Genomic DNA, 24182 nt, shown 5'->3' with positions numbered 1-24182 from the left:
TCTCATATGTTCAGGCAAAAAATAGGACCACATCTAGGCAGTTTCTAAAACTTGGTAGCACAGCACAGTGGCGTGGCGTGGCATAGCGTGCGGGGGGGGGGGGGGGGGCAGTTGACCTTGGCGCAAAATTTTTAGGTGGTGGGGGGGGGGGGAGGTGGCAGGGCACAGAGAGATGAGCGCTTCCATTGTGGAAGCGCTCATCCCCATAGTCATCTGTATCGCCGTCCTCAGGACAGCGATACAGATACAGTAGATGTCCTGCAGTGGGGTAGGGGAGGGAGAGGCGTCTCCCTTTGCAGCCAGCCAGAACCGCAGGGGCAACACATGAGGTGCACGGTGGGCCGATGAGGGGCCAAATATCAACACAGTTCATCAGTTTACTCACAGTTAGCAGAAAGCCTCCCTGGGCTGGCAGCACAGTGTTGAGGAAGACAGCACAAAATCCTCCGGGGCACGCTCTGTGGTAGGGAAGCACCAGCCTAGATGGAGGTTTAGGTGCCCTTGGTGGCAGTGGTGTTTAGGGTGCTTGTGGTGGCTGGGTCCCTTGGTGGTATTTGTCGTGACACCAGTACCGTTAATGGTGGTACAACCAATGGTAAGAATGAAGTAGACAGTGGTAGGATACACAACTCACAACTTTTACTGATGTTGGTTCCAGTTGCAGCATATACATCCAGACAGAATACAGTCTTTTGCAATTTAGAGGAATTCTGTTGATCCACTGTTAATAGGTTTGGCTGGGTTTAGCTTAGCTTGAAGGTTCTGTAGAAGTATTTCTGATAGGTGACTTTGCTTCAGATTCCTAGTAAACCAGAGTTATTTGGTGGGGCTGCCTGTGGCTGAAGTATCCTTCACCTGAACTCCCAAAGGTCTTTTATGCCTGGTTTGTGGCTTTCATCCTTTGGATTTTAGCGTTTCCTTTCTTTTGTCCCTTCCTGGACTAGACTTTTTGCTGAGCAGAAGTGCTAGATCTGCACTCTCTCCAAACTAACAACCAACTGACTCCTTTTTCCTTCTCACTACTACAATCCCCCTACACTAGGCCTGACCTAAGTATATATATATATATATATGACCTACGTGCTGTCCCCATCTAGTGGTGGGATGTATAAATTACACCAGACCAGCCTATGAACACTGCACCTTCCCCGTTCCTCTGATAGGCTGCAGGCCTAGTGCCTGCAGCCTATCAGATGCCAGTGCAGGCAGCGCAATGACATTATCGCGCCGCTTGAGATGTACAGCGCGGGACACAGGCTGGAAGAGGCATGCATCGCAGTAGAGGTAATTATAAGTGTTTATTTTTTTATATGGTACAATACTGGCACATGATTGGGGGGCAATCTATGGGGGGCACTTGTTACTGGGAATCTTCCAGAAGTACCGTCCATGGTCGCTGCGGTTATTCCTGTGATTCTACAAGCGTTTCTGGCAGGGGAGTTTAGCTTATATTGATGTTTTTAACCGTCTCTAAGTGTTCAGATATACACTAGTTTGCAAAGCTTCTTTAGGTCATTATATACTGACCCAGCTTTCTATTTGGGATTATCTCACATTAAGATCGACTATATATTTTATATCTTATATTTAATATTGCTGTAAATGCTGAATAATATTTTCCTGCGGCTCTATAGTACCATTTTATCCGACTTTAATCTGTGGACTGGCGCCCACACGGTGGTTGGGTTCTTTCTTTTTTCCTCTTTCCTCATTACCATATGCCTCTGGTTGATGCATATCTAACCACCCAGGCAGCCTTCCACCATTTTTTAGAAACTACCATTTCCTTCTCTTTCTTTTTTCTTTGTCCCCCTGCTGGTGCCCGGTAGTTACTCTCAATACCTCCTTTGAATTATTCCAGGCAAATAATGTGACTAGCTCTCTATTTTTGGGACTTGTTGTACCCCTCTTATATCTTCTTTACATGATTGCGGGGCCATCTATGGGGGGCACTTCTCACTGGCACATGATTGGGGGGCATCTATGGGGGCACATCTTATTGGCACATTATTGGAGGACACTATGGGGGCATCTAAGGGGGCACTTCTTACTGGCACATTATTGGGGGCATTTTTACTGGAACATTATTGGGTGGCACTATAGGGGCACTTCTTTCTGGCACATTATTGGAGGCATCTACTGAGGCCACAAAGAAAGAGTATTTTATATGGGGGGGCTCTGTATAAGGGCATTTTATACTGGGGCACATTATTGTGGGTACTATGGAGAAGGGGAGAGAGGAGTACTATGGGGTCATCTACAGGGGCACTAAGAAGGGGTATTGTATACTTGCAAATTATGGGGGAAACTGAGGAAATCTACTGGGGCACTATATATGGGGGATTTTATACTGGTACATTATGAGGGCACTAGGAGGAAGGGAGAACAGGAGCACTATGGGGGAATTTACTGGGGGCACTATATAAAGGTATTTTATACTGGCACATTATGGGGGCACTATGGGGACATTAGCTCAACTGGGGGCATTAAAAGGGGGTATTTTTGTACTGTCACATTGTAAGGAGAATTATTACTACTAGGGGCATTATGGTGGGCTTTATTACTACTGGGGGTCTATGGGGAACATGATTACTACTATGGGAGCAGTGATGCTTGAAATCATTGTTCTTCCATTGTTAACCATGGTGACCTGCAAAGAAACGCGTGCAGCCATCATTGCGTTGCATAAAAATGGCTTCACAGTGTCATGGTCTTACCTCCTTGCTGTTCCCTTCGTTTGACATGTGCTGGCGGCCATCTTGGTTTCTGGGTTTTCTTGTAGCCTCCCACCCTGCGGCTCCTCCTTCCCACTGGGAGGAGCTGGATGCCCAGCTCATATACTGTATATAGGAGGTCTGTGGCTTCAGTTCCTTGCTTGGTCCTCCTGTGTTCACATGCTTCCAAGACTGCTGCTGCTTCTGGTTCCTGATCCTGGCCTCGTCTGACTACCCCGTTGGTTCCTGATTCCGGCTTCGTCTGACTACCCCGTTGGTTCCTGATTCCGGCTTCGTCTGACTACCCCGTTGGTTCCTGTTCCTGGCTTCGTCTGACTACCCTTCTGGTTCCTGACCTCTGTCTCCGCAAGACCCTGCTTCGGTTTAGCCATCCGTTCGGACTTTGCTTACGGCTTGCTCTTCAATAAAACCTTCTTATTTTCCACTTATCTCTTGTTGTACGTCTGGTTCATGGTTCCATGACATTAGGACCAAGCCATGAATTCTGACGGTACAGGGCCACCCTCGCTACCTACGCTGGTTGCCAGACTTGATCAGCAGGATCACCTGTTGGGTCGGTTCGCTGTGGCGTTGCAAACCCTGCTTGAACGCACGGCTCATTTAGCTTCCGTTGCCGATGGGTCGGTTGTCGCTCCTGGGCCCGCTCCTACTGCCGCTCCGGTTGTTGCGCCAGAGTCTACCCTGACACCTGTTGCTGCGCCTGTGGTGTTTCAGGGTATGACCGGTTCTGCCCCCCTTCCACAGCGCTTTGGGGGAGAGCCAACTCAGTGCCGAGGTTTCCTTAACCAGGTGGGCATTTACTTCGAGTTGCTGCCACATGCCTTTCCTACTGAGAGATCAAGGGTGGGCTTCTTGATCTCGCTGCTCTCGGACAAGGCCTTGGCCTGGGCCAGCCCTTTATGGGAGAACAACAATCCGGTGGTTGCCGAGTTTTCCGGTTTTGTTGCTTCTCTTCGGAAGGTATTCGATGTGCCGGCTCGTGCTGCCTCTGCTGCGAAGCTCCTTATGTCCATCAGACAGGGTTCACGATCCGTAGCTGAATACGCCATTGAGTTTCGTACCCTGGCAGCAGAGGTGGGCTGGAATAATGAGGCTCTGGTCGCTGCTTTCTCTCATGGTCTCTCGGATGCCTTGAAGGATGAGGTTGCAGCTAAGGACCTACCAGTGGAGCTCGAGTCTCTTATTTCTTTCCTGATTTTGATTGACACCAGACTCAGGGAGAGACCTTCCTTTAAGGAGAGCCTGCGGAGGTCTCCTAACAGATTGGCGCCTACGTTTGCTGTCCCACCCGTGCCTCCCTCTCCTCCCACGCCTCCTGGGGATGACTTGTCTGGGGGTGAACCCATGCAGCGGGGGTTTGCTCGCCTGTCTGAGGGGGAGAGGGTACTCCGGAGACGCGAGGGCCGATGCATGTACTGTGGTCTCGGTGGGCATTTTCGGTTGGCATGTCCGAACCGTCCGGGAGAACGCTCGCACCTGAGGTCCTGTCGGGGGCAGATCTTGGGTGGAGTCTCCTCGTCCCCGGTTTCCCGTGTTGACAAACCACTGATCACGGTTGTCCTCTCCTGGGTCGGGGGCTCGGTGACGACCCAGGCGTTGGTGGACTCTGGTGCTGGTGGTTTGTTCATTGATAGAGTGTTCGTTGCCGCCAATTCCATTCCTCTGCAGCCTCGAGGTTCCCCACTGGCTCTTGAGGCGATAGACGGCAGACCCCTTCTGCCGCCACACGTGACTCATGAGACCCTTCCAGTGGGGATAGCCATTGGTGCCGTTCACAGAGAGTCGGTCTGTCTCCAGGTTATTTCGTCTCCACACTACTCGGTGGTCTTGGGGTACCCCTGGCTCCAGAAGCATAATCCGACTTTCGATTGGAGATCGGTCGAGATCCTCTCGTGGTCACCGCAGTGTGGGGCTAGTTGCATCCATGGGCCTGTCAAGTTGCTGTGTACTTCCTCGGACTCTCTGTTGCCTCCTGAATACGAAGAGTACCGGGATGTATTCGATAAGGTGCGCGCGGTTGCCCTACCTCCGCACCGCCCATACGATTGTGCCATAGAGTTACAATCCGGTGCCGTTCCTCCTCGTGGCAAAGTCTATCCACTGTCGGTAGCGGAGAATGAGGCCATGGAGGAGTACGTGAGGGAGGCGCTTTCACGCGGACACATTCGCAAATCCTCGTCCCCGGCAGGGGCTGGATTTTTCTTTGTGAAAAAGAAGGGCGGCGAGTTGAGGCCTTGCATCGATTACAGGGGTCTCAATCGCATCACGATCAAGAACGCTTACCCGATACCCTTGATTTCCGAGCTGTTCGATCGCCTCAAAGGGGCCACGGTCTTTACCAAACTCGACCTGAGGGCGGCATATAACCTGGTAAGGATCAAGGCGGGCGATGAGTGGAAGACCGCGTTTAACACCAGGACCGGTCATTATGAATCCTTGGTTATGCCCTTTGGGTTGTGCAATGCGCCCGCAGTCTTCCAGGAATTCATCAACGATGTTTTCCGTGACCTGTTGCAGCAGTGTGTGGTGGTCTATTTGGATGACATCTTGGTATATTCTGCATCCATGGAGGCCCACATTCTGGATGTCAGACGAGTGTTGCAACGCTTACGAGAGAACAAGCTGTTCGGTAAGCTTGAGAAATGCGAATTTCACCGATCCCAGGTAACCTTCTTAGGTTACATCATTTCCGCTGAGGGGTTCTCCATGGATCCTGAGAAGGTTTCGGCTGTCTTACAGTGGCCCCAGCCCAGTGGGCTTCGTGCCCTGCAGCGCTTTTTGGGCTTCGCCAATTATTATCGGAAGTTCATCAGGGACTTTTCCATGCTAGCCAAGCCTCTCACGGATCTGACCAGGAAGGGCAGTAATCCTCAGGTCTGGCCGCTCGAGGCCATCCGAGCTTTTGAGGCTCTAAAGTCCGCCTTTGTGTCGGCTCCGATTCTGTCGCATCCCAACCCTGGGTTGCCTTTTGTCCTCGAGGTGGACGCGTCTGAGACGGGAGTAGGCGCCCTCCTGTCTCAGCGTAGAACACCAGAGGGTCCTCTGCTTCCTTGTGGGTTTTACTCCCGGAAACTGTCTTCCGCGGAGTGCAACTATCAGATTGGTGACAGGGAGTTATTGGCCATCGTGCAGGCCCTTAAAGAATGGAGGCACTTGCTCGAGGGCTCGGTGGTTCCGGTTCTCATCCTGACGGACCACAAGAATCTGACCTACCTCTCTGAGGCCAAGAGATTGACACCACGTCAGGCCAGATGGGCTCTGTTCTTGTCACGTTTTAATTACGTGGTCTCCTACCTACCCGGCTCCAAGAACATCAGAGCGGATGCCTTATCACGGCAGTACTCCGAGCTGTCCGGGGAGGAGTCGATTCCGACTACGGTCATACCCCCGAATCAGATCCTGGCCGCTATTCGCACCAGCCTGACTTCTCCTCTGGGTGAGCAGATTTTGGCGGCTCAATCTGGTGCTCCCTCTGGGAGACCCAACGGCAGATGTTTTGTGCCTGAGGAGTTGCGCACTCGGTTGTTGCGAACCTACCATAACTCCAAGGCCGCGGGGCACCCTGGAAAGAATCAGCTGTCCTGGGCGGTTTCACGTCTGTTCTGGTGGCCTTCTCTACGTTCCGACATCGCCGCATATGTAGCGGCATGCTCCGTTTGTGCCCAGAGTAAGTCCCCTCGGCACCTTCCGTTGGGCCTTTTGCAACCCATAGCCACCGGGGAGCGTCCATGGTCACACCTGGGGATGGATTTCATTGTGGACCTCCCTGCATCCCGAGGCCATACGGTCATTCTCATGATTGTGGATCGGTTTTCCAAAATGTGCCACTGTGTTCCTCTCAAGAAGTTACCCTCTGCACAAGAGTTGGCCTCGATTTTTGCCAGGGAGGTCTTCCGGTTGCACGGTTTGCCCAAGGAGATTGTGTCGGATCGGGGGAGTCAGTTTGTGTCCAGGTTCTGGCGCGCCTTTTGCTCCCAGTTGGGGATTCATCTCTCTTTCTCCTCGGCCTACCACCCTCAGTCCAATGGGGCCGCAGAACGATCCAATCAGGCCTTGGAGCAATTCCTTCGTTGCTATGTCTCCGATCACCAAGACAATTGGGTTGACCTCCTGCCTTGGGCTGAGTTTGCCAGGAACACGGCGGTGAACTCTTCCTCTGGGACGTCTCCCTTCATGGCCAATTATGGGTTCCAACCTGCCGTGTTACCGGAGGTATTCTCTCCCCAGGATATTCCGGCTGTGGAGGATCACCTTTCCGTCCTACGTGCTTCTTGGGTACAGATCCAGAGGTCCCTTGAGGTCTCTGCGCAGCGCCAGAAACTCCAGGCTGATCGCAGACGAGCGCCCGCTCCTTCCTACCAGGTCGGAGACCGCGTATGGTTGTCCACCCGCAACCTCAACCTTCGAGTGCCCACTCCCAAGCTGGCGCCTCGCTTTGTTGGTCCCTTCCGAGTGCTTCGCAGGGTAAACCCGGTAGCCTATGCCCTTGCGCTTCCTCCTGGCATGCGGATCTCCAACGTGTTTCATGTCTCCCTGTTGAAGCCACTGGTGTGTAATCGTTTCACTTCCTCGATTCCTCGGCCTCGTCCGGTCCAAGTGGGCAATCGTGAGGAGTATGAGGTGAGCAATATCCTGGACTCACGCCTGGTCCGCGGCCGGGTGCAGTTTTTGGTCCATTGGCGTGGTTATGGTCCAGAGGAGCGTTCCTGGGTTCCCTCCGCAGATGTCCATGCTCCTGTCTTGCTCCGAGCCTTCCACGCACGCTTCCCTCAGAAACCGTTCCTTACTCCGCGGAGGAGGGGCCCTTGAGGGGGAGGTACTGTCATGGTCTTACCTCCTTGCTGTTCCCTTCGTTTGACATGTGCTGGCGGCCATCTTGGTTTCTGGGTTTTCTTGTAGCCTCCCACCCTGCGGCTCCTCCTTCCCACTGGGAGGAGCTGGATGCCTAGCTCATATATATAGGAGGTCTGTGGCTTCAGTTCCTTGCTTGGTCCTCCTGTGTTCACATGCTTCCAAGACTGCTGCTGCTTCTGGTTCCTGATCCTGGCCTCGTCTGACTACCCCGTTGGTTCCTGATTCCGGCTTCGTCTGACTACCCCGTTGGTTCCTGATTCCGGCTTCGTCTGACTACCCCGTTGGTTCCTGTTCCTGGCTTCGTCTGACTACCCTTCTGGTTCCTGACCTCTGTCTCCGCAAGACCCTGCTTCGGTTTAGCCATCCGTTCGGACTTTGCTACGGCTTGCTCTTCAATAAAACCTTCTTATTTTCCACTTATCTCTTGTTGTACGTCTGGTTCATGGTTCCATGACAGATGGAGCATTGTCCTGCATGAAAATCATGTTTTTCTTGAAGGATGCAGACTTCTTCCTGTACCACTGCTTGAAGAAGGTGTCTTCCAGAAACTGGCAGTAGGACTGGGAGTTGAGCTTGACTCCATCCTCAACCCGAAAAGGCCCCACAAGCTCATCTTTGATGATACCAGCCCAAACCAGTACTCCACCTCCACCTTGCTGGCGTCTGAGTCGGACTGGAGCTCTCTGCCCTTTACCAATCCAGCCACGGCCCATCCATCTGGCCCATCAAGACTCACTCTCATTTCATCAGTCCATAAAACCTTAGAAAAATCAGTCTTGAGATATTTCCAGTCTTGACGTTTCAGCTTGTGTGTCTTGTTCAGTGGTGGTCATCTTTCAGCCTTTCTTACCTTGGCCATGTCTCTGAGTATTGCACACCTTGTGCTTTTGGGCACTCCAGTGATGTTGCAGCTCTGAAATATGGCCAAACTGGTGGCAAGTGGCATCTTGGCAGCTGCACGCTTGACTTTTCTCAGTTCATGGGCAGTTATTTTGCGCCTTGGTTTTTCCACACGCTTCTTGCGACCCTGTTGACTATTTTGAATGAAACGCTTGATTGTTCGATGATCACGCTTCAGAAGCTTTGCAATCCCTCTGCAAGATATTTCACTATTTTTGCCTTTTCTGAGCCTGTCAAGTCCTTCTTTTGACCCATTTTGCCAAAGGAAAGGAAGTTGCCTAATAATTATGCACACCTGATATAGGGTGTTGATGTCATTAGACCACACCCCTTCTCATTACAGAGATGCACATCACCTAATATGCTTAATTGGTAGTAGGCTTTCGAGCCTATACAGCTTGGAGTAAGACAACATGCATAAAGAGGATGATGTGGTCAAAATACTAATTTGCCTAATAATTCTGCAGTCCCTGTAGTTTAGTGGCTTATATTTGTTTTTTATATATTCTTTTTTTTTCCTTATAGCTTTTCAGTGCTTCCTCACTACCCTCCTGTTTTAGTGATATAAATGCTTTCTTTTAATCATTTATTGCTTTCTTTACAGTTATATTGATCCACATTGGTTTCTTTTTGTTCCTTAACCCTTTATTCCTATAAGGTATGCACCTCTCACAATTAGATTTTAGGATGCTTTTAAAAATTTCCCATTTTGTTGATGTATTTTTATTTTTGAGGACTTTGTCCTAGTTAGTTACGCCTATGGCCTCTCTTAGTTGGCTAAATTTAGCTTTTTTGAAGTTTGGTATTTTTGTTCCTCCATGTAGAAACGCTCGTTTTAAGGATAATTGGAAGGTTATTTCTTTATGGTCAGTATTTCCCAGGTGTCCCCCAACCTGTTGTTCTGTCAGGTCTATTGGTTAATACTAAGTCCAGTATGGCCACCCCTCTAGTCGGGTTCTGAACCAGTTGGGAAAGGTAATTGTCTCTGGTTATTGCCAAGAACCTGTTTTCTTTATGAGATGTACAGGTTTCAGTTTCCCAGTCTATATCTGGGTAGTTAACAATCTCATTATGATCTGCTGCCTCATCTATCTCGTTTAGTAGTAGATTTTCTGTGGACTCCGGTATATTAGGTGGTTTATAATAAACTCCTATTAGTAATTTATTATTATTTTTGCCTCCATTTATTTCTACCCACAGTGACTCCACATGTTCATGTCCCTCACTTATATCTTCTCGGACTGTGGGCTTTAGACAGGGATCAGTTATTCCTACTATGTCATAGTTCTCCTCACTAGGGATGAGCGAACTCGAACTGTATAGTTCGGGTTCGTACCGAATTTTGGGGTGTCCGTGACACGGACCCGAACCCGGACATTTTCGTAAAAGTCCGGGTTCGGGTTCGGTGTTCGTCGCTTTCTTGGCGCTTTTGTGACGCTTTCTTGGCGCTTTTTGAAAGGCTGCAAAGCAGCCAATCAACAAGCGTCATACTACTTGCCCCAAGAGGCCATCACAGCCATGCCTACTATTGGCATGGCTGTGATTGGCCAGAGCACCATGTGACCCAGCCTCTATTTAAGCTGGAGTCACATAGCGCCGCCCGTCACTCTGCTCTGATTAGCGTAGGGAGAGGTTGCGGCTGCGACAGTAGGGCGAGATTAGGCAGATTAACTCCTCCAAAGGACTTGATTAACTGATCGATCTGCAGCTGTGGATCATTGAGCTGCTGATCCTCAATTGCTCACTGTTTTTAGGCTGCCCAGACCGTTTGTCAGTCACATTTTTCTGGGGTGATCGGCGGCCATTTTGTGTCTTGTGGTGCGCCAGCACAAGCTGCGACCAAGTGCATTTAACCCTCAATGGTGTGGTTGTTTTTTGGCTAAAGCCTACATCAGGGTGAAGCTGTCACACCAAGTGCATTTAACCAGCAATAGTCTGTTCATTTTTTGGCCATATACAAAATCAGGGGCAAGCTGCGCCTGTCACCAAGTGCATTTAACCCTCAATGGTGTGGTTGTTTTTTGGCTAAAGCCTACATCAGGGTGAAGCTGTCACACCAAGTGCATTTAACCAGCAATAGTCTGTTCATTTTTTGGCCATATACAAAATCAGGGGCAAGCTGCGCCTGTCACCAAGTGCATTTAACCCTCAATGGTGTGGTTGTTTTTTGGCTAAAGCCTACATCAGGGTGAAGCTGTCACACCAAGTGCATTTAACCAGCAATAGTCTGTTCATTTTTTGGCCATATACAAAATCAGGGGCAAGCTGCGCCTGTCACCAAGTGCATTTAACCCTCAATGGTGTGGTTGTTTTTTGGCTAAAGCCTACATCAGGGTGAAGCTGTCACACCAAGTGCATTTAACCAGCAATAGTCTGTTCATTTTTTGGCCATATACAAAATCAGGGGCAAGCTGCGCCTGTCACCAAGTGCATTTAACCCTCAATGGTGTGGTTGTTTTCTGGCTAAAGCCTACATCAGGGTGAAGCTGTCACACCAAGTGCATTTAACCAGCAATAGTCTGTTTATTTTTTGGCCATATACTACATCAGGGGCAAGCTGCGCCCGTCACCAAGTGCATTTAACCCTCAGTAGTGTGGTTGGTCAAGCTGTGACACCAAGTGCATTTAACCAGCAATAGTCTGTTCATTTTTTGGCCATATACTACATCAGGGGCAAGCTGCGCCCGTCACCAAGTGCATTTAACCAGCAATAGTGTGGTTATTTTTTGGCCATATCCCAGTCTAATTCTGTCACTAAATCCATACCGGTCACCCAGCGCCTAAATACTAGGCCTCAAATTTATATCCTGCTAAATCTCTCGTTACCGCTGTCCTGTTGTAGCTGGGAAAGTTATTTAGTGTCCGTCAAAGCACATTTTTTGTTCTGGGTTGAAATACAATTCCCAATTTAGCAATTTCATAATTTAGTGGTTTCTGCTATATCAGAGCTATTTGAAATCTATCCCTAAAAGGGTATATAATATTCAAGGTGCACATTGGGTCATTCAGAATAACTTCACACACACCCGCTACTGTGTATTTCCAAGTCTAATTCTGTCACTAAACCCATACCTGTCACCCAGCGCCTAAATACTAGGCCTCAAATTTATATCCTGCTAAATCTCTCGTTACCGCTGTCCTGTTGTAGCTGGGAAAGTTATTTAGTGTCCGTCAAAGCACATTTTTTGTTCTGGGTTGAAATACAATTCCCAATTTAGCAATTTCATAATTTAGTGGTTTCTGCTATATCAGAGCTATTTGAAATCTATCCCTAAAAGGGTATATAATATTCAAGGTGCACATTGGGTCATTCAGAATAACTTCACACACACCCGCTACTGTGTATTTCCAAGTCTAATTCTGTCACTAAACCCATACCTGTCACCCAGCGCCTAAATACTAGGCCTCAAATTTATATCCTGCTAAATCTCTCGTTACCGCTGTACTGTTGTTGCTGGGAAAGATATTTAGTGTCCGTCAAAGCACATTTTTTGTTCTGGGTTGAAATACAATTCCCAATTTAGCAATTTCATAATTTAGTGGTTCTGCTATATCAGAGCTATTTGAAATCTATCCCTAAAAGGGTATATAATATTCAAGGTGCACATAGGGTCATTCAGAATAACTTCACACACACCCGCTACTGTGTATTTCCAAGTCTAATTCTGTCACTAAACCCATACCTGTCACCCAGCGCCTAAATACTAGGCCTCAAATTTATATCCTGCTAAATCTCTCGTTACCGCTGTACTGTTGTTGCTGGGCAAGATATTTAGTGTCCGTCAAAGCACATTTTTTGTTCTGGGTTGAAATACAATTCCCAATTTAGCAATTTCATAATTTAGTGGTTCCTGCTATATCAGAGCTATTTGAAATCTATCCCTAAAAGGGTATATAATATTCAAGGTGCACATAGGGTCATTCAGAATAACTTCACACACACGCTTCTGTGCATTTCCAAGTCTAATTCTGTCACTAAATCCATACCGGTCACCCAGCGCCTAAATACTAGGCCTCAAATTTATATCCCGCTGAATTTGAATACAATACATTGGGCCAAATAATATATTTGTTGTTGTGGTGAACCATAACAATGAGAAAAACATCTAGTAAGGGACGCGGACGTGGACATGGTCGTGGTGGTGTTAGTGGACCCTCTGGTGCTGGGAGAGGACGTGGCCGTTCTGCCACATCCACACGTCCTAGTGTACCAACTACCTCAGGTCCCAGTAGCCGCCAGAATTTACAGCGATATATGGTGGGGCCCAATGCCGTTCTAAGGATGGTAAGGCCTGAGCAGGTACAGGCATTAGTCAATTGGGTGGCCGACAGTGGATCCAGCACGTTCACATTATCTCCCACCCAGTCTTCTGCAGAAAGCGCACAGATGGCGCCTGAAAACCAACCCCATCAGTCTGTCACATCACCCCCATGCATACCAGGGAAACTGTCTCAGCCTCAAGTTATGCAGCAGTCTCTTATGCTGTTTGAAGACTCCGCTGGCAGGGTTTCCCAAGGGCATCCACCTAGCCCTTCCCCAGCGGTGAAAGACATAGAATGCACTGACGCACAACCACTTATGTTTCCTGATGATGAGGACATGGGAATACCACCTCAGCATGTCTCTGATGATGACGAAACACAGGTGCCAACTGCTGCGTCTTTCTGCAGTGTGCAGACTGAACAGGAGGTCAGGGATCAAGACTGGGTGGAAGACGATGCAGGGGACGATGAGGTCCTAGACCCCACATGGAATGAAGGTCGTGCCACTGACTTTCACAGTTCGGAGGAAGAGGCAGTGGTGAGACCGAGCCAACAGCGTAGCAAAAGAGGGAGCAGTGGGCAAAAGCAGAACACCCGCCGCCAAGAGACTCCGCCTGCTACTGACCGCCGCCATCTGGGACCGAGCACCCCAAAGGCAGCTTCAAGGAGTTCCCTGGCATGGCACTTCTTCAAACAATGTGCTGACGACAAGACCCGAGTGGTTTGCACGCTGTGCCATCAGAGCCTGAAGCGAGGCATTAACGTTCTGAACCTGAGCACAACCTGCATGACCAGGCACCTGCATGCAAAGCATGAACTGCAGTGGAGTAAACACCTTAAAACCAAGGAAGTCACTCAGGCTCCCCCTGCTACCTCTTCTGCTGCTGCCGCCTCGGCCTATTCTGCTGCTGCCGCCTCGGCCTCTTCCTCCGCCTCTGGAGGAACGTTGGCACCTGCCGCCCAGCAAACAGGGGATGTACCACCAACACCACCACCACCACCTCCGTCACCAAGCGTCTCAACCATGTCACACGCCAGCGTTCAGCTCTCCATCTCACAAACATTTGATAGAAAGCGTAAATTCCCACCTAGCCACCCTCGATCCCTGGCCCTGAATGCCAGCATTTCTAAACTACTGGCCTATGAAATGCTGTCATTTAGGCTGGTGGACACAGACAGCTTCAAACAGCTCATGTCGCTTGCTGTCCCACAGTATGTTGTTCCCAGCCGGCACTACTTCTCCAAGAGAGCCGTGCCTTCCCTGCACAACCAAGTATCCGATAAAATCAAGTGTGCACTGCGCAACGCCATCTGTAGCAAGGTCCACCTAACCACAGATACGTGGACCAGTAAGCACGGCCAGGGACGCTATATCTCCCTAACTGCACACTGGGTAAATGTAGTGGCAGCTGGGCCCCAGGCGGAGAGCTGTTTGGCGCACGTCCTTCCGCCGCCAAGGATCGCAGGGCAACATTCTTTGCCTCCTGTTGCCACCTCCTCCTTCTCGGCTTCCTCCTCCTCTTCTTCCACCTGCTCATCCAGTCAGCCACACACCTTCACCACCAACTTCAGCACAGCCCGGGGTAAACGTCAGCAGGCCATTCTGAAACTCATATGTTTGGGGGACAGGCCCCACACCGCACAGGAGTTGTGGCGGGGTATTGAACAACAGACCGACGAGTGGTTGCTGCCGGTGAGCCTCAAGCCCGGCCTGGTGGTGTGTGATAATGGGCGAAATCTCGTTGCAGCTCTGGGACTAGCCAATTTGACGCACATCCCTTGCTTGGCGCATGTGCTGAATTTGGTGGTGCAGAAGTTCATTCACAACTACCCCGACATGTCAGAGCTGCTGCATAAAGTGCGGGCCGTCTGTTCGCGCTTCCGGCGTTCACATCCTGCCGCTGCTCGCCTGTCTGCGCTACAGCGTAACTTCGGCCTTCCCGCTCACCGCCTCATATGCGACGTGCCCACCAGGTGGAACTCCACCTTGCACATGCTGGACAGACTGTGCGAGCAGCAGCAGGCCATAGTGGAGTTTCAGCTGCAGCACGCACGGGTCAGTCGCACTACAGAACAGCACCACTTCACCACCAATGACTGGGCCTCCATGCGAGACCTGTGTGCCCTGTTGCGCTGTTTCGAGTACTCCACCAACATGGCCAGTGGCGATGACACCGTTATCAGCGTTACAATACCACTTCTATGTCTCCTTGAGAAAACACTTAGGGCGATGATGGAAGAGGAGGTGGCCCAGGAGGAGGAGGAGGAGGAGGAGGAAGAGGGGTCATTTTTAGCACTTTCAGGCCAGTCTCTTCGAAGTGACTCAGAGGGAGGTTTTTGGCAACAGCAGAGGCCAGGTACAAATGTGGCCAGCCAGGGCCCACTACTGGAGGACGAGGAGGACGAGGATGAGGAGGAGGTGGAGGAGGATGAGGATGAAGCATGGTCACAGCGGGGTGGCACCCAACGCAGCTCGGGTCCATCACTGGTGCGTGGCTGGGGGGAAAGGCAGGACGATGACGATACGCCTCCCACAGAGGACAGCTTGTCCTTACCCCTGGGCAGCCTGGCACACATGAGCGACTACATGCTGCAGTGCCTGCGCAACGACAGCAGAGTTGCCCACATTTTAACCTGTGCGGACTACTGGGTTGCCACCCTGCTGGATCCACGCTACAAAGACAATGTGCCCACCTTACTTCCTGCACTGGAGCGTGATAGGAAGATGCGCGAGTACAAGCGCACGTTGGTAGACGCGCTACTGAGAGCATTCCCAAATGTCACAGGGGAACAAGTGGAAGCCCAAGGCCAAGGCAGAGGAGGAGCAAGAGGTCGCCAAGGCAGCTGTGTCACGGCCAGCTCCTCTGAGGGCAGGGTTAGCATGGCAGAGATGTGGAAAACTTTTGTCAACACGCCACAGCTAACTGCACCACCACCTGATACGCAACGTGTTAGCAGGAGGCAACATTTCACTAACATGGTGGAACAGTACGTGTGCACACCCCTCCACGTACTGACTGATGGTTCGGCCCCATTCAACTTCTGGGTCTCTAAATTGTCCACGTGGCCAGAGCTAGCCTTTTATGCCTTGGAGGTGCTGGCCTGCCCGGCAGCCAGCGTTTTGTCTGAACGTGTATTCAGCACGGCAGGGGGCGTCATTACAGACAAACGCAGCCGCCTGTCTACAGCCAATGTGGACAAGCTGACGTTCATAAAAATGAACCAGGCATGGATCCCACAGGACCTGTCCGTCCCTTGTCCAGATTAGACATTAACTACCTCCCCATAACCATATATTATTGGACTCCAGGGCACTTCCTCATTCAATCCTATTTTTATTTTCATTTTACCATTATATTGCAAGGCTACCCAAAGTTGAATGAACCTCTCCTCTGCCTGTGTGCTAGGCCTAAATATATGCCAATGGATTGTTGCAGTGGTGGCTGACGTGAAGCCTCATTCTCTGCTATGACATGCAGACTGATTCTCTGGTGACATGAAGCCAGATTGTCTGTTACGGGACCTCTCTCCTCTGCCTGGGTGCTGGGCCTGAATTTATGACAATGGACTGTTGCAGTGGTGGCTGACGTGAAGCCTGATTCTCTGCTATGACATGCAGACTGATTCTCTGCTGACATGAAGCCAGATCCTCTGTTACGGGACCTCTCTCCTCTGCCTGGGTGCTGGGCCTAAATTTATGAAAATGGACTGTTGCAGTGGTGGGTGACGTGAAGCCTCATTCTCTGCTATGACATGCAGACTGATTCTCTGCTGACATGAAGCCAGATTGTCTGTTACGGGACCTCTCTCCTCTGCCTGGGTGCTGGGCCTAAATATCTGACAATGGACTGTTGCATTGGTGGCTGACGTGAAGCCTGATTCTCTGCTATGATATGAAGACTGATTCTCTGCTGACATGAAGCCAGATTGTCTGTTACGGGACCTCTCTCCTCTGCCTGTGTGCTAGGCCTAAATATATGCCAATGGATTGTTGCAGTGGTGGCTGACGTGAAGCCTGATTCTCTGCTATGACATGCAGACTGATTCTCTGGTGACATGAAGCCAGATCCTCTGTTACGGGACCTCTCTCCTCTGCCTGGGTGCTGGGCCTAAATTTATGAAAATGGACTGTTGCAGTGGTGGGTGACGTGAAGCCTGATTCTCTGCTATGACATGCAGACTGATTCTCTGGTGACATGAAGCCAGATCCTCTGTTACGGGACCTCTCTCCTCTGCCTGGGTGCTGGGCCTAAATTTATGAAAATGGACTGTTGCAGTGGTGGGTGACGTGAAGCCTCATTCTCTGCTATGACATGCAGACTGATTCTCTGCTGACATGAAGCCAGATTGTCTGTTACGGGACCTCTCTCCTCTGCCTGGGTGCTGGGCCTGAATTTATGACAATGGACTGTTGCAGTGGTGGCTGACGTGAAGCCTGATTCTCTGCTATGATATGAAGACTGATTCTCTGCTGACATGAAGCCAGATTGTCTGTTACGGGACCTCTCTCCTCTGCCTGGGTGCCGGGGCCTAAATATCTGAGAATGGACTGTTCCAGTGGTGGGTAACGGGAAGCCAGATTCTCTGCTATGATATGAAGACTGATTCTCTGCTGACATGAAGCCAGATTGTCTGTTACGGGACCTCTCTCCTCTGCCTGGGTGCTGGGCCTAAATTTATGAAAATGGACTCTTACAGTGGTGGGTGACGTGAAGCCTGATTCTCTGCTATGACATGAAGACTGATTCTCTGCTGACATGAAGCCAGATTGTCTGTTACGGGACCTCTCTCCTCTGCCTGGGTGCCGGGGCCTAAATATCTGAGAATGGACTGTTCCAGTGGTGGGTGACGGGAAGCCAGATTCTCTGCTATGGAACCTCTCTCCAATTGATTTTGGTTAATTTTTATTTATTTAATTTTTATTTTAATTAATTTCCCTATCCACATTTGTTTGCAGGGGATTTACCTACATGTTGCTGCCTTTTGCAGCCCTCTAGCCCTTTCCTGGGCTGTTTTACAGCCGTTTTAGTGCCGAAAAGTTCGGGTCCCCATTGACTTCAATGGGGTTCGGGTTCGGGACGAAGTTCGGATCGGGTTCGGATCCCGAACCCGAACATTTCCGGGATGTTCGGCCGAACTTCTCGAACCCGAACATCCAGGTGTTCGCTCAACTCTACTCCTCACACATCACTAATTCCAGCTCCCCAGTTTTATTAGTCAGGCTTCTGGCATTAGTATACATACATTTGAGAGATTTATGTATATTTTTTACCCTACACCTTTCCTACTGAACTGTTTTAGTCCCTCCTTCCATTCCTCCCCCCAGTCCCACTACCTTGCCCCCGGTCTCTATCTACACTATCTTCCCATCATATAATGTAATTACCTTCCCCCTCAGTCCCTAGTTTAAACACTCCTCCAACCTTCTAGCCATCTTTCCACCCAACATAGTTGCCCCTTCCCCATTGAGGTGCAGCCCATCCCTACGCTAGAGCCCGTAGCTGACAGACAAGTCGGCCCAGTTCTCCAGGAATCCAAACCCCGCCTTCCTACACCAGTTCTTGAGCCATTTGTTAACCTCTCTAATCTCCTGCTGCCTTTCTTGTGTGGCTCGTGGTACAGGCAGTATTTCGGAAAACACTATCTTTGAGGTCTTTGCCCTAAGCTTTTGACCTAAATCCCTAAAATCATTTTTAAGGACTCTCCACCTTTCTCTAACTTTGTCATTGGTTCCGATATGGACCATGACCGCTGGATCTTCTCCAGCCTCTCCCAGTAATCTGCCAACCCGATCCGCGATGTGTTGAACTCTAGCGACAGCAGTGGCGACTCTAGGAACAATATATAGGGGGGGCACAAAGATACCACAGTCAAAAATGGGGGGGCACAAACAAAATAAGTATATATCAATAAGATTACAAAATACGAGAGAATTGCGATATGCAGGGATACAGTTATAATAAAGCAATTTACTTACAAAAGAAGCTATTCAGTCGTCTGCAGTGCCGTCCTCTGCTTGCTTCCACGGATTCTTTCCCCTTCTTTCTGTCTCTCGTCAGTGCACAGGCGCACTGTTATGGTGGATCTGTGGAAGACACACTGTTATGGGGGCATCTGTGGATGACACTTTATGCCTCTCATTATCCCTCATTATGCCTCTCATATCAGCCCCCATATCAGCCCTTATGCCTCATTAGCCCCCATATCAGCCCTTATGCCTCATTAGCCCCCATATCAGCCCTTATGCCTCATTAGCCCCCATTATGCCTCTTATTAGCCCCATTATGCCTCTTATTAGCCCCATATGCCTCCTATTAGCCCCCATATGCCTCCAATTAGCCCCCATATGCCTCCAATTAGCCCCCATATGCCTCCAATTAGCCCCCATATGCCTCCTATTAGCCCCCATATGCCTCCTATTAGCCCCCATATGCCTCCTATTAGCCCCATTATGCCTCATATTAGCCCCCATATGCCTCATATTAGCCCCATATGCCTCCTATTAGCCCCATATGCCTATTAGCCCCATATGCCTCCTATTAGCCCCCATATGCCTCCAATTAGCCCCATATGCCTCCAATTAGCCCCATATGCCTCCAATTAACCCCCATATGCCTCCTATTAGCCCCCATATGCCTCCTATTAGCCCCCATATGCCTCATATTAGCCCCATATGCCTCCTATTAGCCCCATATGCCTCCTATTAGCCCCCATATGCCTCCTATTAGCCCCATATGCCTCCTATTAGCCCCATATGCCTCCTATTAGCCCCCATATGCCTCCAATTAGCCCCATATGCCTCCAATTAGCCCCATATGCCTCCAATTAGCCCCATATGCCTCCAATTAGCCCCCATATGCCTCCTATTAGCCCCCATATGCCTCCAATTAGCCCCCATATGCCTCCAATTAGCCCCCATATGCCTCCTATTAGCCCCCATATGCCTCCTATTAGCCCCATTATGCCTCATATTAGCCCCCATATGCCTCATATTAGCCCCATATGCCTCCTATTAGCCCCATATGCCTCCTATTAGCCCCATATGCCTCCTATTAGCCCCAAATATGCCTCCAATTAGCCCCAAATATGCCTCCAATTAGCCCCCAAATATGCCTCCAATTAGCCCCCATATGCCTCCAAATGCCTCCAATTAGCCCCCAAATATGCCTCCAATTAGCCCCCATATGCCTCCAAATGCCCCATATGCCTCCATTTAACCCCCATAATGCCCCCAGCAGCCACATTTTCTATAAAATAAAAAATAAAAACACTTACCTCTCCTGCTCCTGGACGGACGCCGCCTGCCATTTTCTCCTCAGTCGACTGTGCTCTAAACTGGCGCGCACAGCGTGAGGTCACAGAGCGACCTTACGCTGTGCGCAGCCCTGCACAGCCGACAGCCGAGGACCAGGAAGTGGTGAGTACAGAGCGTTCACCACTTCCTGGTCCTTCGGTACTAATGAGCGCTTCCATAATGGAAGCGCTCATTAGTATTCACTCTGGGGAATCAGCGGGGGGGCACCCGGGGGGGCAAGGGACAACATAGGGGGGGCAATTGCCCCCCCTCGCCCCCCTCTAGCGACGCCACTAAGCGACAGGGAGACAACACACTGTTCGCCGATTACGTTCTTTGTGACAGAGTGCCCTTTCTGTACCCCTAATAATAGAGTCTCCCACTACCAGCACCTGTCTGCCCTGCCCTGCTCTCCTGGTCCCCTGCTTACTGGAACTGACATTCCCCTGACTGGCAGAGGAAGTGTCCGTTTCAGCAGTGTTGTCCCTGAACCGACATCGCCCTCATCTGACAACCGTGCAAACTTGTTGGGGTGTGACAGATCAGGGCTAGCCTCCCTGGCACCCTTACCTCTACCCTGCTTTCTAACGGTTACCCAGCTAGCTACCTCACTTTCCTCAGCCTCCTCGCTTTAACCCTCCCCCTCATCTACCCCATAGAGTACTTGCTCAGTGTGCAGCAAACTCTTTTCCAAATTGTTAACTCCTCTCAGTGTTGAAACTCACCCGTTTAGATAGTCAATTTGCGATTCCAAACAGGTAATTTGCTCACATTTTGAACAATGATATACACCCTCTAATGGCTGTTCTAGGACTGCATACATCAGACAAGATGTGCACTGGACTGTGCTGTCAATTATGGAACACATACTAGATGGGGATTACACAACGAAAGCAAAAATACAATATAATGCAGTAATAAGAAACTGATTTACTGCAGTCCCCCACTGAAGTCACTTAATCTAAAGTCGCACACTTATACAGACACACACCTAAATCAAACACGCAACGCGCAAACTCCCCTTATATGCCTGCTTATACCAGCCTGTTTTGTTTCCTCTGGATTCAAAGGACTGGGCTGCCCTCAAGGCTGGCTTTTTACCATCTCCTAATTAGACAGCCACACCCTAGTTACACACCCTGGAGAAAAAAATCACAGTATAAGTTATCACAGTATACTCTCAGCTGCTTTGTAATGAACCTTGCAGCAGAAGCAAGTCACAGTGTACAATACAGTCAGGCACAGCCACTCAGCAATAGCTCTCAGATACTCCCTCACTTAGGGTCCATTCACACATCCGTGTGTGTTTTGCACGGACATCGGCGATGTGCGTTCCGCATCCACATCCCACTTGTGGATGTGCGTTCCGCATCCACATCCCACTTAATATAAATGCCTATTCTTGTCCGCAATTGCGGACAAGAATAGGACATGTTCTATTTTTTTCGGGAACGGAATTGCGGACCCGGTAGTGCGGATCCGCAATTTCCGATTTGGGCAGCACATCGTGCTACCCCATAGAAATGAATGGGTCCGCAATTCTGTTCCACAAAATGCAGAACAAAATTGCGGACGCGCAAATTTAATCTACACAAACACACACTTACACAAACACACACTTACACAAACACACAAATCAAACACGCGACGCGCAAACCTGCGTTATATGCCTGCTTATATAAATGGAGCTCTCAAATCCAATCTGTTTCGTTTCCTCTGGACTCAAAAAGGTAGGAGTATAGCATACATGCAATTAATGCAAAATTCAATGTGTTCAAATACAGGGATGCAACATGTCAGCTCTGGGAAGCCTTTTCCAAGCATGCTTGAAAACGGCTCCCTAAGTCAAAATGTTGTATCACTGCAGTAAAGGACTTATTGACCTTTGCATCATTTGAGTTCTGAGCTCCCTTTTTAGACTTTTATTGCATATCTTTACAAATATGAGTGAGTCTGACCAAATCTACTAGGGGGCCTTGCACCACAGAAATAGAAGTGTTGTTCAAATGTATTTGATATTATGGATATTATTTCTAGTTAATATAATTTGAGTATGGTGATTAAGTTATAGTATATGTGGCCTCACGAGCTGTCTAAATACAAGTCAAAAGAGGAACTTGCAGAGTTCCTCCAGAGTGCCCATAGTACCAGCATATTAGCTACAGTACTAGCAAGAGAGTCTTAAGTACTGCCACAGTGCGTCCAATAACAGCCAAAAGAAGAAAGTAAAATCAAAAGAAAGAAATATATAGTCTGTTTTTCGTTTCTTTTCTTGCTCTATACAGCACTACAGAACAAGTTAAAAAGGTTTTATGCAGTCATTCCAGGCAAATGAGAAAATATAAAAAATGGTGGTTTAAGGTCCCTTTGTGTGTGTGTATATATATATATATATTTATATATATATAATTATGTAAAGCTGAGTGTATGTGTGTGTGTATGTATGTATGTCCGCTAAAGAAATCCGTACCATTGCATTTACAATCACGAAATTTGGCACACAGGTACATCAGGTGTCCGGGAAGTTTTCAGACCGGGTTTCAGCTCTCTAGCCCTTACTATTTTTGAGATATTCAAAAAAAAAAAAAAATGCATTAACCAATAGAAGCTTGGTCACATGATCTTATCAGCCAGTAGAACCTTGCAGGTCCTTAGTCTCCACATACACACAGTTTTAAACTAGGTTTCCATAACAACCAAGCCACTTATCTTTACTGCTGTAGGTCAGCTTTAAAGGGGCAGGGCTCTGTTGATGACACTGTTAAAGGAGCGGAGTGCTGTGGAGGCCACATTAAAGGGGGTAGTTAGGGTGGCCATTCAGGCCACCCTCAAAAGATGGACTTAACCCCTTAAGGACACAGCCCTATTTCACCTTAAGGACCAGGCCATTTTTTGCAAATCTGACCACTGTCACTTTAAGTGCTGATAACTTTAAAACGCTTTGACTTACCCAGGCCGTTCTGAGATTGTTTTTTCGTCGCATATTGTACTTCATGACACTGCTAAAATTGGGTCAAAAAAGTTAATTTTTTTGCATAAAAAAATACCATATTTACCAAAAATTTTGAAAAATTTGCAAATTTCAAAGTTTCAGTTTCTCTACTTCTGTAATACATAGTAATACCCCCAAAAATTGTGATGACTTTACATTCCCCATATGTCTACTTCATGTTTGTAGCATTTTGGGAATGATATTTTATTTTTTGGGGATGTTACAAGGCTTAGAAGTTTAGAAGCAAATTTTGAAATTTTCGGAAATCTTCAAAATCCCACTTTTTATGGACCAGTTCAGGTTTGAAGTCACTTTGTGAGGCTTACATAATAGAAACCACCCAAAAATGACCCCATTCTAGAAACTACACCCCTCAAGGTATTCAAAACTGTTTTTACAAACTTTGTTAACCCTTTAGGTCTTCCACAACACTTCATGGCAAATGGACATACATTTTTAGAATTTAGATTTTTTGGAAAATTTTCCAATATAATCAATTTTTTCCTGGAAAAAAACAAGGGTTAACTGCCAAACAAAACTCAAAATGGGTTGCCCTGATTCTGTAGTTTGCAGAAACACCCCATATGTGGTCGTAAACTACTGTTTGGCCGAACGGGAGGACATAGAAGGAGGGGAACACCATATGGGTTTTGGAAGGCAGATTTGGCAGGACTGGTTTTGTTTATACCATGTCCCATTTGAAGCCCCCTGTTGCACCCCTAGAATAGAAATTTCAAAAAAGTGACTCCATCTAAGAAAGTACACCCCTCAAGGTATTCAAAACTGGGTTTACAAACTTTGTTAACCCTTTAGGTGTTCCACAAGAGTTATTGGCAGATGGAGAAACAATTTAGAAATTTCAATTTTTTGGAAAATTTTCCAATATAATCAATTTTTTCCAGGAGTAAAACAAGGGTTAACTGCCAAACAAAACTCAAAATGGGTTGCCCTGATTCTGTAGTTTGCAAAAACACCCCATATGTGGTCGTAAACTACTGTTTGGCCGAACGGGAGGACATAGAAGGAGGGGAACACCATATGGGTTTTGGAAGGCAGATTTGGCAGGACTGGTTTTGTTTATACCATGTCCCATTTGAAGCCCCCTGTTGCACCCCTAGAATAGAAATTTCAAAAAAGTGACTCC

The sequence above is a fragment of the Bufo gargarizans genome, chromosome 3 (genome assembly GCF_014858855.1).
Source record: "Bufo gargarizans isolate SCDJY-AF-19 chromosome 3, ASM1485885v1, whole genome shotgun sequence".
Lineage (NCBI taxonomy): Eukaryota > Metazoa > Chordata > Amphibia > Anura > Bufonidae > Bufo > Bufo gargarizans.
The sequence above is the reverse complement of the archived record's forward strand: the minus strand, read 5'-3'. Positions refer to the sequence as shown.